General features: G+C 35.8%; 1 long non-coding RNA gene across 1 annotated transcript in view; it reads left to right on the top strand.

Moving 5' to 3' along the window:
• Positions 1-10,599, top strand: part of LOC105547769 — a 33,585-nt gene extending 22,986 nt beyond the window's left edge. The window contains exons 3-4 of the long non-coding RNA XR_001007266.1: positions 7,804-10,517; positions 10,550-10,599. This is a non-coding gene — a long non-coding RNA (uncharacterized LOC105547769). The remainder of the gene's footprint in view (positions 1-7,803; positions 10,518-10,549) is intronic.
• The last annotated feature ends 4,058 nt before the right edge of the window (positions 10,600-14,657 follow it).

Here is a 14,657-nt window from a genome sequence, read left to right as displayed (position 1 = left end):
AACCAGGGAGGCAAAGGTTGCAGTGAGCCAAGATCGTGCCACTGCATTCCAGCCTGGGTGACAGGGCAAGATTGTTTAAAAAAGAAAAAGATTAATCTCAAATCATTTTTTTCAACATAAGCACAAATATGTCCAATTTGTCAATAGTATAGGGTTTAGGATTAAAAACACAAAACTAAACACCAAATGCAAAGCAATTCTTCCCAAAAAAAACAGCTTTCCCCAAATCACTCAGTAATTTAATGATAGAATTTCCAAAATATTAAGAAATCTAGGACTATTACCCTGTAATAATAAAGCCCTCAAAATCTAAAGAAAAAAATAGATCAAAATACATTTATTATTGAGATGTAAGGACAAAGTATTGGAGACTATAAGTTGTTAATAGTCTGAATAATGAATCTAGAGAAAATAGGAGGAAAGCTGTGGGGGTCACTGCAACCAATTCTGAAAATTCTAGAATGCATATGTGATCGAAAAGAGAAAAAATAAGTACACTTCATCTATATTTATATATTTAGATAATATATTAATATACATTAAGTAGATTTAGATAATATATTAATATTAAATATATTTATGTTTATTAAATTTATTAAATATATTTATATTAGTATTAATATATACTAAAGTATATATTAATAATACAAGTAAAATGCAAAGTATATTGAACTCTCTACTAAATCTCTTAATTAAAACCTAACTGTTTTATTACTTTAGGATTCAACAGTGGTACAAATTTAAGTTCACATTTTCCTGGAGGACTTAATTAGTGAAATAAATGACTAGAAGACTAATTCATAGTAGAGAAATAAGAACTTGGCATTTTCGAATGTGGTATCTTTGTTGAATCTCCCTCTATTTCTTGACCTTCTCTTGCAAAGTCTGACAATGTTACAAAAGTACATAGCCAAGAGTGAGTGAGGCACAGAGCAAATGTGAAAAATGCTCTTCTATTATACAGCAAGACAGTGAAATGTTTTTCTAGGAAAAAATTCTCTCCCTATCAATAGTTCCAAATACTAATGCAGACTTTATTTCCAGATAAGTTTCTTATGTCAATCTGTTTTAAATAAGTTCTGATCACTTTAAAAGCAAAACTTGGGAGAAAATTACTTGTTAGTGGCTTTGATATGTTCAATAGTCTCACAGCGTACTCTCAAACTTGAATGAACCAGGATTAAATTCCAGTAGTCTTACAGAAAAAAGACACACAAAAATCTACTAAAGATGCCATATCACTAGTCTTACACTCATAATGAGAAATTATTAGGCCCATCCAAAGATGATAGAACTTGCCATATTTTCAGTCGCTTCATGTTTACAAGCCACAGATAAACTTCCCTGCAAGGCATCCTGTTCTCCATTCCTGAGATTAAATAAATCAATAATAAAAATCGTCTTGCAATGCAGATGCTTCCTTCCCCAACCGAAATATTCTTATAAAAATTTAACAAGAAAATTTTCAAACATCTCATAATGTTGTTTTTACAAAGCAACTGTTAGTTATAAACAAGTCTTTTAGGTCTCAAGGAGATTTAAGATACTTCAAAGGCTTGGTCTAAACCCTCTAAATCCAGGTTGCTTTCATATAGTTTCTAAAACACAGTATGTTAAATTTAATGTTTTAAAAAATGTTTTAAGTGTTTTTTTATGCACTGGAAAAATTTAAGCAGATCTTATTCTAAGAAATTAGCATTTTCTGGAACTTCCATTTTTACTAATTCCTTTATAAGAAATAAAGAAACAAGTACTTATGTTAACTGTTTTTCTGTAAATGTTTTCAAACTTATTAAAGAAACAACACATCTCATCTACCCAAGGCAGTGTACATTAACATATTTTTATGTACATTTAAAAAAGAAATTCCTCACAACCTAGTTGTTGCAGATGTTCCTCTTAGTGACTCTTCTTATCAGCAGAGAGACTGATCTGTCTTCTTTTACTATATCCTATAGGTCAGTGGCAAGAAAAAACAAATAAAGGCCATTTTAATAATTATTAGAAGTTTGTGCAAATATTAATTACAAAAACCTGCTATTCTGAATTGTTCAGTTAATATTGAATGCTACATAATTTTTAAATTCTGACTTGAATAATTTATAAAAACATGCATAGTGGTATTTATTTTGAACTAAAAGTTATAGTATACATCTTTTTTCCTGTCAGCTTTAAGTGATGGTGTAGATTGGGCTTACCCTGACAGGTTTGGGTTATCTGAAATAAAAGAAGTCACAGTTTCTTAGGGTGGTATTTTTTATTTCGTAAGAGTGATTCAATTGGACTGAATAAATAATTTCTCAGTTTTCCACTGTTCCTTCCTGGGAAAAAAAGAGTTGTATACAACAATAATTTATTATTTCTTGTTTTAGTACATATTTTGAAAGTTTTACAACCAAAAGGAACACAGATAATTCTTCAAAGGTCCATTTCCTCTGAAATAAAACAATGTGTAGCTCTTACCACCAGCTGGACATATTTCCCTTAATTTCAAAATAAAAGAAGCAAATGTTGGTCTATTTGTTATACTTGTTATTATTTCTGTTTATCCATGCAAAATGACAGAAGCCTTAAGAGACATTCATTTACACCAATTTTGCACAATAAGATCCTGTAATCTTTCTGTTGCATGTGTAATATATAGAAGGTGTTAATTACTTAGCACATTGAATAGGCAACCATTAAAAAAAGAAAGATAGTCGTATTATGAGATTTAATCAGAATTGAGTCATGGTTATAATTATCTGTTACTTTATGCTTCCTGAATTTTCAGATTGTTCCAAAATAGATGAAATATGCATATTTTTAAAAGAAGGAAATTAGGATAATAGTTTTTAATGTTCCAAGGACTTGTCTATTGATCTCCTAACCCATCTTTTAAATACACACAGATATTAAAAACACAGGAGTAATCGAAACCAAAGAGTTCTTTCCCTGAAGGAAAAATTATGTAATTGATTTTCAGTTGTATTTTTAAGGATTGCTGCTAAAAAAAATACTGTACTATAGTGAAAACTGAGTTTATTCTTTCTCCTATTACAAAATTTAAAATTTAATAATTTTCTCTGTTAATTCTTCTAACAATCCTAAATATGAAATTTTATTTTGAGCACTATGTACCTAATTTTGTTAGTTACTACAGAGTGGCAAGTTCAAGGTCTTTTAAATCTCCTTTTTTCACACACATGTGCACACACACAAAAGCACAGAGTTGTATATCTGAACACATAGTAATTATTCAAGCAATCATTGGACATTTACTGGGCACTCATGGTGTTAGACAATAATAGAGCTCGAGTTCCTAAAGTGGGAACATCAGTGTTTACCACAGTTGCTTTGTCCTCTGTATTTTCATCAAGATCCAGCCCCCACCCGTTAACACAGAATCTACAAAAGAATTAAACTAAAACATTTTAAATTCCCAATGAGATACATGCTTATCTTCCAAATATTCATTCCCTCTTCCCTAGAATATAAGCCTTGAAAGCCTGTGTAGTAAAATAGCCCAAACTGTTTAACTGTCCAGGTAGTAATAATAGTAACTTGTATTCTTATAGTGCAAGGAGACAAGAGAGAAGATGATAAAAGGCAAATTTCCAAATTAGATTCAAAAGTCCATGATAAATTTGTTCTACAAAGGAAACAGATACCTGGATTTTATAGTATATTTATTCCATCATTCATTCTCTTATTTATTCATTTATCTTTGTGTCTTTTAAGTTTAACTGGACACCATTAGACAGTCTATATAATGGTTTTAGAAAGAGATTTGCATTCTACTAATGTCAAAATATCTATAGTTTAAAAAGACATATGCACATGTATGTTCATCACAACGTTATTCATAATAGCAAAGACATGGAATCAATCTAGAAGCCCATCAATGGTGGACTAGCTAAAGAAAAGGTGGCACATATACACCATGGAATACTGTGCAGCCATAACAAGGAATGAAATGACCTTTGCAGCAACACGGACACAGCGGGAGGCCATTATCCTAAGTGAATGAATGCAGGAACAAATAACCAAATACCACATGTTCTCACTTATAAATGGGGGGTAAACATTGAGTGCAAAGAGGGAAACAATAAACACTGGGGCCTACTTGAAGGTGGAGTTGGGGAGGAGGGAGAAGTTCAAAAAACTACCTTTTGGGTACTGTGCTCACTATCTGGGTGACAAAATCATTTATGCAACAAATCCCAGCGACATGAAATTTGCCCATGTAATAAATCTGCACATGTATCCCCTGAACCTAAAATAAAAGTTGAAAGAAAAAAAAAAAGAAAACATAACCCAATTAATTTGGCTTAAAAGAGTTACAATACCAAATTAACTTTGACCTTCCTAGAAAATTCAGATGGAATAGTTTCTATCATATTAAATATCCACCAACTAATTTGTAGTATTTGTAAGATGCTATGCCTTTGTAAAAATCACAGAAACCTCATTTGAACACTGATGGTTCATTTATAACTTTTCATCTTTTTTTTCAAAAGTCATTATTAAAGAAGTGTTTGTTCGGCCGGGCACGGTGGCTCACGCCTGTAATCCCAGCACTTTGGGAGGCCAAGGCAGGCGGATCACAAGGTCAGGAGATCGAGACCATCCTGGCTAACACAGTTGGAACCCCCATCTCTACTGAAAATATAAAAAATTAGCCAGGCATGGTGGCAGGCACCTGTAGTCCCAGCTACTCGAGAGGCTGAGGCAGGAAGATGGGGTGCACCCGGGAGGCGGAGCTTGCAGTGATTGGGCCACTGCACTCCTGCCTGGGCGACAGAGCGAGACTCCGTCTCAAAAAAAACAAAGTGTTTGTTTTCACACACACACACACACACACACACACACACACACACACAAACATTAATTACTGTATTCTATTCTGAGGACAGTTCGTCAAGATGCTACTTGTCCTGTGATATGTAAATAACATATTTATGTTATAAATTGCTACTTGTCCTGTGATATGTAAGTAACATATTTATGTTATAAATTTCTGTGTCATTAAGAAGATAAATATACACAGCTATAAGAAATATTACGTTTATTTATATCCATGAAAGGAAGTCAGGTCTCTTTTCTTGCAAAGAAAATTACTAGAGAATAGTTGTGCAATGAAGAAGCTTATGTCTGGTGTGCCCAAGTACCTTGTCAAACAGTTCTGACATTCTTCATTGCACCAAAGCACCTTCCTACAGTATTCAACACCCAAATATCCTTGGTTCCATGTAGAAGCACACTTGGAACCAAGCTTTCCAACACTCAAGAGAATGTTTGCTGTGTAGAGTATCTTTTGAAGTGCTAGTCAGGACAAAACAGTAAAAAGCTTTAGCCAATAAGATGTCAACTGAGTGAAGTATCCTCACCTGAACTCCATACCACAAGAACCATGCTTCCATATTTAAAATTCTCTTCTTAGACAACTAGCTGTACCCAATTCCAAAACACGCTTCTTGCCTATACAGGTTTTTAAAAAGTGACTTCAAGGTAAGGGATTAGCTTGCATCAAGGTTTAGAATACAGATGCATTTAATCAAGATCACACATGAGAGAAAGGGAATTGGAAAGCTCTAAAATCCTGTTGAATCTCATTGCATTAACTGTACAGTTTACACAGTCCAGGAAAGCCCATATTCTCTTTCAAACAAGATATAATACTGGGTGTGGACTGCTGAGATTATAAAAGAGTCAAAGACATCTTTTTCAGGGGTTATTATTTTAACCCTGATGCCATAGTTGCCTGAATAACTAGAATCTAAGATTCTTTCTTGCTAATTGAAAGAGATCTACTGTATTTCGTTTGAAATATTATATATGTTGAGATTTTTGGCCAAGCATAGTGGCTCACACCTGTAATCCCAGCACTTTGGGAGGTCGAGGCAGGGGGATCACCTGAGGTTAGGGGTTCAAGACCAGCCTGGCCAACATGGCAAAACCCCATCTCTACTAAAAATACAAAAAATAGTTGGTGGCACACGCCTGTAGTCCCAGCTCTCTGGAGGCTGAAGCAGGAGAATCACTTGAACCAAAGAGGCAGAAGTTGCAGTGAGCTGAGATCACGTCACTGCACTCCAGACTAGCTGACAGAGTGAGATTCATCTCAAAAATAATCAAAAAACAAAACTAAACAAACAAAAAAAATCATATACATTGAGACTTTTGCAAAAGCGTTGCTGATACTACCAAAGTAAGTTTTCTGAATTATCTGCAATTATTAATGTGTATTAACTATATAGTAATAACCACTAGCTCTATAATTCACTCTGTGCAATGTAAACCTTAATTCAGTTGGAGTTACATTCGTTATTTCAAAGACAGTAAACTGCTGTGTGCTGCAGATCATGTTCCATGTAACTTTTGAGTTCCCAAAAGGTCTCAGATAGTCTAAGAGGTGCCAGGTGAATCTGTATCATAAATAACACTTTTATAATATCCTAAAGCAGAGAGATTTTAATAGCTATAGTTGGAAATCAATAAATATCTGTTGAATGAATGTATAACCCCTTTATACAGAGAACATGTATAAGTGCTAACAGCCATTCAGACAATCCAATATTGTACCATGTTATGACCCTGGAGTTCTACTTTGGAAACATTGTTTTAAAATACGTGGTGGAGCCAGATTCATCACCATTGCAAGGCAGAATACCAGAAGTATTCTGTTAAACCTCCTAAACACACACACACACACACACACACACACAAATAAGCCTGCTGCCATAGAAATCAAATATTCCTAGATAGGATCAAACCAAAAAAAGGTTAAAGAAGCTATGCTTACCAAATGGAATAGAATATTACATAAAGTGTAAGATGCATATTCTATGGGAATATAGATACTCCTTGACTTACGATGGGAGTTACCTCCTGATGAACCCATTGTAAGCTGAAACCATCATAAGTTGAAAATGCACTTAATACACCTAATATACCAAACAGTATAGTTTAGCCTAGTCTACCTTAAGTGTGCTCAGAACACTGACATTAGCCTACAGTTGGGCAAAATTATCTAATGCAAAGCCTATTTTATAATACAGTGTTGAATATCTCATGTAATTTATTGACTACAGTGCACTGTGTAGTATCTGTTGTTTATTGTTGGGATGGTGTGGCTACCTGGGAGCTGCACTGCCCAGCATCAGAAGAGGGTATCGTACATATCCCTAGGCCAGGAGAAGATCAAAATTCGAAATTCAAAGTGTGGTTTCTACCGAATGTATATTGCTTTCACACCATTGTAAAATTGAAAAATTGTTAAGTTAAACCATTGTAAATCGGGGGCCTTCTGCATAGGAAGTACAATAGCAAGCATTCAAGAAATGGGTATTAGTAGGCCGAGCACAGTCTATCACGCCTGTAATACCAGCACTTTGGGAGGCCGAGGCGGGCGGATCACGAGATCAGGAGATCGAGACCATCCTGGCTAACACCGTGAAACCCTGTCTCTACTAAAAATACAAAAAATTTGCCGGGCTTGGTGGCGGGCGCCTGTAGTCCCAGCTACTCAGGAGGCTGAGGCAGGAGATGAACCCGGGAGGCGGAGCTTGCAGTGAGCCAAGATCACGCCACTGCACTCCAGTCTGGGCGCAACTGAGCGAGACTCCGTCTCAAAAAAAAAAAAAAAAAAAAAGAGAAAAGAATTGGGGATTAGCAGAATAAAAAAATAATCATCCAAATTGTACCAGATGGAAAGTCCATAAGCAAATATAGTTAGTTCCTAACACTTGAAAGTAACTTAATTTGGTTAATTATATTAATTTGCCTAGATGCAAACAAAACAAATATTTTTCTGTTTTCTAGATCCCTTGTTTCCAACTGGTTCAAATAAGTAGACAACTCTTCATTCCTATGGTACTTCTTAGAGATAAACCGCATGCATGTATCAGAGAAAACAACTCTCAACCTGGTAAATGAACAGGAAAAACTTGGGTTAGAATTCTACTTCTTCAAGGTAGGGAGCAAATTTCCATAATATCACATGGACATACAGACCAAGTCATGCTTGGTGCTATCTACACAATCAAGGCAGAGAACATAAAAACTTGGACATGAATGTTTACAGCACCATTATTGATAATAGTCAAAAAATGGAAACAACTGAAATGCCCACCAACTGAGGCATGAATAAACAAAACGTGGTGCATCCATTCAATGGAATATTATTCAGCCATTAAAAAGGGTAAATTACTGATACATGCTACAACATGGATGAACTTCAAAAACATATGCTAAGTGAAAGAAGCCAGCCATCAAGGACCACAAATTGTATTATTCAATTTATATGAAATTCTAAAGTAGGCAAATCTATAAAGACAAAATAGATTAGTCGTTGCATAGGGCTGGAGTTGGGAGAGGAGAATAAGAGTGACTGCCAATGAGCAAGAGGTTTCTGGTGAAAATGTGGAGAAGAGGTTTGAATAATTATCTGAGATTAGATTTGTTATTTGGAGACACCGTTACCTACTTAATTTCCTTCACAATTCAAATTCACTAGAAAACTACTGTTGGCTGTACTTTTTTGATAATGTAATTCCTGTATTTCTAAACTGTTTTTAAGGCTTTTCTTAATCTCGCCCTTTAAAAAAAAATACTCAGACAGTTAAAAGTACAATAGACTTTTGTAAATTTTACTTTCGAAAGAAGATAATCAAAAGTGATATAATTATCACAATTGGCATTAAATTATTGTTTTGATCTTAATATTTTATTCCCCATTCATTTGTTGTTGTTTTTTGTCTGTTCTAATGCTATAATAACTTACCTCAACTTTAACAAAATGAAACTTTATTTTCATGCTTTATTAACCTGAAGCTAATAATTTTACCTTAGGTGTTATCAAAAATGACTTATTTTTAGGATAAGTTAATATCTCAAGCAACAGTGTTATGCTCTATCACCTACCAAACTCTGGAGTGAGAAAATCCAATCAGTTTAACTGACCTTGCACAATTTAACCATCAAATAAATTCCATATGCGGGCTTGGTGGCTCATGCTTGTAATCCCAGCACTTTGAGAGGTCGAGGCAGGTGGATTGCTTGAGCCCAGGACTTCAAGACTAGCCTAGGCAACATGGTGAAACCCTATCTTTTCTAAAAAAAACAAAAATTAGCCAAGCATGGTAGCGTGCACCTGGGAAGGCTAAAGTGGGAGAATCCTTGAGGCCAGGAGGTTGAGGCTGCAGTGAGCTGTGATTGTACCACTGCACTTTAGTCTGGGTGACAGAGCGAGACCCTGTCTCAAACAAACAAACAAACAAAAAATCTATGATGGACAACTTAGAAATCTAATTTGATAATCCTAATCCCTCATGTTCTCTAAAAGGTTCAAGAAACAACAATTGTAACTCTGACATCTAAATGTAATTTGTAAAATATTTCTTATGCTCTCTCTGGTATTCTCCTTAAAATCATTCTAGCTTTCCCAGAACCTAGACGATATTGTCTTCTAGTTAAAATTTTCATATGCTGATGTTTTCTGCCATTTCTGTTTGGCAGAAAAGCAAACTGGAAAACTGGATAAATGAGAAAGACCTCAAGTAACAAAAATTATATGTCATTCTTGGCTCCACTAACAGTTCCAAACCTCTGAAATGTGGTAGATCTTTTTCCAAAGGAAGATCTTACTAATTCTCAGTGTAGATCTGTACCTTATCTTTATCACTGTTTAAAATCCATCTCTAAATAACAAATAGGCCAAGATCTCCAAAATCGATAATGAGGCAACTGCTCAACAGTGTTCCATAAGTAAGAGTGATGCTACAGTAGAAAGTAAACCATGAGGCATTATGCATCTTGACTAAAAATTCCACCCCACACTCACCAAGCTAATCTGAAGCTGCCATAGCAGACAGGGAAGTTGGAAGTAGAGACCTTTGCATAGGCCATCACCCCTCGCCATCAATCAAAAGGAATTCTGTGAGCTTCTACTGAGAGCCTAGAACTCTGCTCAGCAGCACAAAGACAGAGCCAGGCAGAAACAACTCCAGAGCCACACCTCCTCTGAAAGACAATTGTCAGGTGAGATGTTCAAATAAAATCACTGGGGATTATCCACTATCTCCCCAAGAAATTCAAATGTTAGGAATCTAAACACACCACATACTTTTTTTCAGTATTTTATAAAGTTCAACAGTTTTGATGATAATCACATGTATGCCAAATGATTTGTAAAGTGTAAAATTTGAAAAAGATCAGATATTAAATAATAAATTGAATGAGAAAAATACAACAATAAAAAAAGTTATTAATGGACCACCAGTTTTTGCTTTTTTGAAAAAAATATTATAATAAGGTTATTGGTTCAAATAAAACCTACTTGACGCTCTTGCAAATGTTTAGGGAGGGAAAGTGTGTCTCCCTTTTATTTACTGTTTCTCTCTGAAGCCAATTTCATTTGTTTCAACATCCTGGCCATCTGCATTAATATAATGTGGTTATTTTCATGGATAATTCACTTTATATATGAAATATAAAAGACATCTGGAACAAATTCATTGTAAAATTGATGTTACCTAGTAACATCTAGTAGTAGCTCATCTACTAGAAGTAATGTCTTCCTAGTAGTTTATTTTCACCAAAATAAAATGAGTGAGATTTGCTGCTTTCTTCTGATTTTTTTTCTACTTCGGTAACAGTTTTAGAAGCAAAACTGCTTCTAATTAAAAGATAATTATCTTTTACTTTAGATATCTTGAAGTTTGCTTGAAGTCATTCTGGACCCCTTTACGAAAGCTACCTGCGGACCAATCCTGGGGTTCATATTAATTTTACAGACGTCGGGCACCCAGGGTTGCCCCGAGTAGGGGAGGGAGGAGTGCTCGATGCCACGTGTAAGTTAGCAATCATCGGCTCTATTAAAGCGGTTCCATATCTTCCAGCCCCGCACTCATGATTCACAATAATGCCTAGTGTTAGCACTCACTAATCGACAATTTGATGGGGAAGGTGAGGAGGAAAACGACCCTGGAAGCAGAGTGCTGGTTTCACACCCGCTGGGTATCTGTTACATGTGAATTTCCTCTGGCGCCAGCAGGTATTTTGAGCAGGCAGCTAGAGGGATCCCAGAGGGGAAAGATGGGAGTGCGTAAGATGGAGTTGTAAACCTGCGGATCAAAGCTTTAAAGATCCCAGAGGAAATCGGTAACATCCGGATTGATTGGCCGAAGGGGTTTAAGTGGAATGTGAAAGATAATTCGAATTTCGGAGGTTTAGAGGAGCAGGGGGAAGAGGGTGGAAAGGTAGGAAGTAAACAAGATCTCAGAGGAGAGAGCCCATATTAGACAGGCGCACATGGAAGGTGGGAGGCTTTACCCTCGCTTTTAACCTCGGGGACCCCAGAGGGCAACTCCAGTCAGCAGATAGTGCCAGCGTGCAGGTGATGGGCTGCGACCGCTCCCAGTGACCCTACGAAACCCGGAGGGGAGGCTGAGGCTCTGAGGCCAGACAGGGGAGCTGAGGATCGCGGAGAGGCCGCGGCGAGTCTTCCCCGGAGGTCTAGGAGGCAGAGCCATTAAAGCCAGGCTACCCGCTGAAACGCACAGTAAAAGTGACTGCGATTTATTTGGATTAGTCACTATAAAGGTCTGGGGAGACAGCTATTTATTCGATACGGGACCTTGACAAATTGGGCAGTGCAAGAGAGGACAGTCCCTCTGACCTCAGGCGGTGCTGGGGCGGAAGGTAGGATCCTCCCACCTGCTGCTGACCCCAGGGGGCGTGCATGCCCTGCGGGAGCGCATCTTCACCTGCGGACGCGCGGCTGCAGCGCTGCCGGCCCCAGCCAGCCAGGGTGCCCCCCTCCGGCTTGAGGGGCTTGAAGGGTTCGGACTGCTGCCTCCAGGCCTCCAAGGGAGATTTCCGCTAACTCTCCGCGGACACCTTCTCCCCAGCTTCTGGGACGGTCACCAAATCTGAGCTCCTGCCCAGTTACCCTGCAGGTGACCCAGTACCCGCGAAGGGTTCACCTGGATAAAAGGCATTTGATCTGGCAGCATCCGGGTCATAGATCTGAGAGGTCGTTTAGAAATCTTTTCTTTTTTCTTTTTTCTTTTTTTTTTTTTTTTTTTTTGCGCTGACAAGTGATTTCAACGTGAAATTTAATTCCACTTAATATTAAAGGTAACTAAAATATACTGGTTCCTAACAGCAGATAACTCTTGGTGTCAGCGACTCTGCAGTAGATCCGCTCCAAAACCCTGCAAGCCTTGCTCCTAATGTGAAAAGAACAAACCACCGCCAAATTCATTCGTTCTGTATTTCTGAACTTTATTTCTGTTGTTAGTATATTAGGTGATACATTAAAATCCTTTGAAAACAAAGATATTTGTATTAAATATCTACGCACAAACATAAATAGGTAAATTTCTAACTGCAATGCAATCAAAATGAATTATTTTTCCGGAAGTCTATTACTTTTAATGTAATTTATTGCTGCCTCAGCTTTAAGGCCAACGCTGTTTTAGCAGAATATGCAGCCTTAGATACCTAAAATACGTAGTTCTGAACAAGAACTCCCCTGTTGATAACAAGTAAACCTAATCACTTTGCTTTCAGGATCTTAAACAGCACTTTTTAGATAGGACAATATCTAAAAAGCTGCGCATGAAGCAGTGAGGTTAATTTGTTTAATTGTTTGCCTTTATTTTGGTTAAAGACCTAAGACCGGGAGAATAAATTGAATAAAATAACTTTCTTATTCAGTAAAAGGAATCAGATCCCTTGAGTTAAAAAGATGAAAGTTCAATGTGGCCAGAAGATGAGGGGTTTAGCCCTTTTGATGGAGACTATTTGAACCTGAAAATTTTGCGTGGCTATCTATCTTGCTAAAAGTCAGGGTGAGATAAAGTGTAATCTGGCTCTGATTTCGGCTGGAAAGAAAACATTGAAATGACTGCTCATTTATCACTGTGCCCACCCTCCCCCTCCTCCACCTTGGTTTAATTGACAATGTAACACCGAGCTGTTTGTGTCTTTCCTTGACTGTTGGAAATGAAACCAATCCGGTTGAAGGGAGAGTTCTAATTATCGGGTTTATTATGTAAAGAAATTATAAGAAAAAAAGTAGAGGAAGCAATTGTAAAAACTCTACTGTCTGCATGAACACTGGAGAACCATCTAAATTTTGTGAAAATTCATCAGGCTTTCCTTCTTGTATGACTGCTTGGGGAATCTGCACATATAGGTTCCCGACAAAAGCAGCTATTTAAGAGATTAGTCAAGATACTATTTGTGGCACTGTTGTTAAACTGATTGCAAGACTACCTCCTTAATGATTATGGAAAGCAAAATGATCAGTCCAGATACTTATTTTAGCCAAGTAGGCACAGCATTAATTTCTTCTAAATAGATGCCTAAACGCACAAAAGAAAAAAAACCCAATATGCATATATATTAAAATTCAATCTCAATTGTAATCATTTATGTAATATTAAAATAATAATAGTATTATCTTTCGAGTGGTCTAATTAGTCAAAATTTCCTAATATGTAACACCCAATATTGACAAGAATTCAACGAAAGAGCCACTCCCAAATACTGTTTGAGAATGTGTAAATTAGAACAACATAGGAATGTCCAAAGGCATTAGTGAAAGACTTTAAAATGCATATACCCTTTAAATTTAACAATTCTGTTTCAGGGAGTTTATTTGATAAAAAAATAAGGATAGACACAAAGATTTTACTTAGAGAATATTCACAGTAATAAAAAACTAGGAATAAATATATACAACATGAAAAATTGTTTTGTCATCAATTATGTCATAGAAGAAAATTTTATGACATTCAAAGATGTTTATGATGTTAGATGACAAAATGGATTATCATAAAACATAATTCATTTTTTGTGAAAAATAAAATCATAAAAAAGATCTGAGAAGATTTATATAGAGGTGGTTTATCACAGGATAATGATGTTCTACTTTTTTGTTCAAAAGTTTTACGTGTATATAATTTTAAAATACAAAATGATTATACGATAGAAGCATTTTTCCTTTATCCATGTTGCAATTTAAGTTGTTGGCTTTTTTCTTATTGGTTTGAAAATTTCTTGATAGATTAAGGAAATGAGCTGTCTTTCTATCATATATTTCCAAATGTTTTTCTACTTGAAATGTGTCTTTTTATTTTTACACATATATGTAAACACATTTATCAATCTTCTTTCGTGGTTTTTAGGTTTTATATTTGCTAAGAAAGCTCCCTCCCCTGCATACACACACAAACGATAAAATTACATTTTTAAAAACTTTTCTCACTTTCTTCTAGTACTTTTATAGTCTTAATTTTTTACTTTTAAATCTTCCCCTCCCCTGTATACATACACACACGATAAAATTACATTTTTAAAAGCTTTTCTCATTTTTCTTCTAGTACTTTTATAGCCTTCATTTTTTACTTTTAAATCTTCAGTTCACTTAGAAATTATTTGGGTTCAAACAGTGAGGTAAGGATACAGTTTATTTGTCCTAACACAATTTATGGAATATATTTTTCCATTGATCTAAAATATCAGCTATCCCATAAATTAAATTTTTATTTATATTTGAGTTTCTAGGCTCTTCACATTGGTTGAATAATGTGTCTGTTTACTCAGGTGTCAACACATAATTATTTAAATTAGTATATATATTAGTATATATATTAATTATACTAATA

The sequence above is a fragment of the Mandrillus leucophaeus genome, unplaced genomic scaffold (assembly GCF_000951045.1).
Source record: "Mandrillus leucophaeus isolate KB7577 unplaced genomic scaffold, Mleu.le_1.0 Scaffold396, whole genome shotgun sequence".
NCBI lineage: Eukaryota > Metazoa > Chordata > Mammalia > Primates > Cercopithecidae > Mandrillus > Mandrillus leucophaeus.
This window is presented reverse-complemented; position numbering and strand designations above follow the sequence as displayed.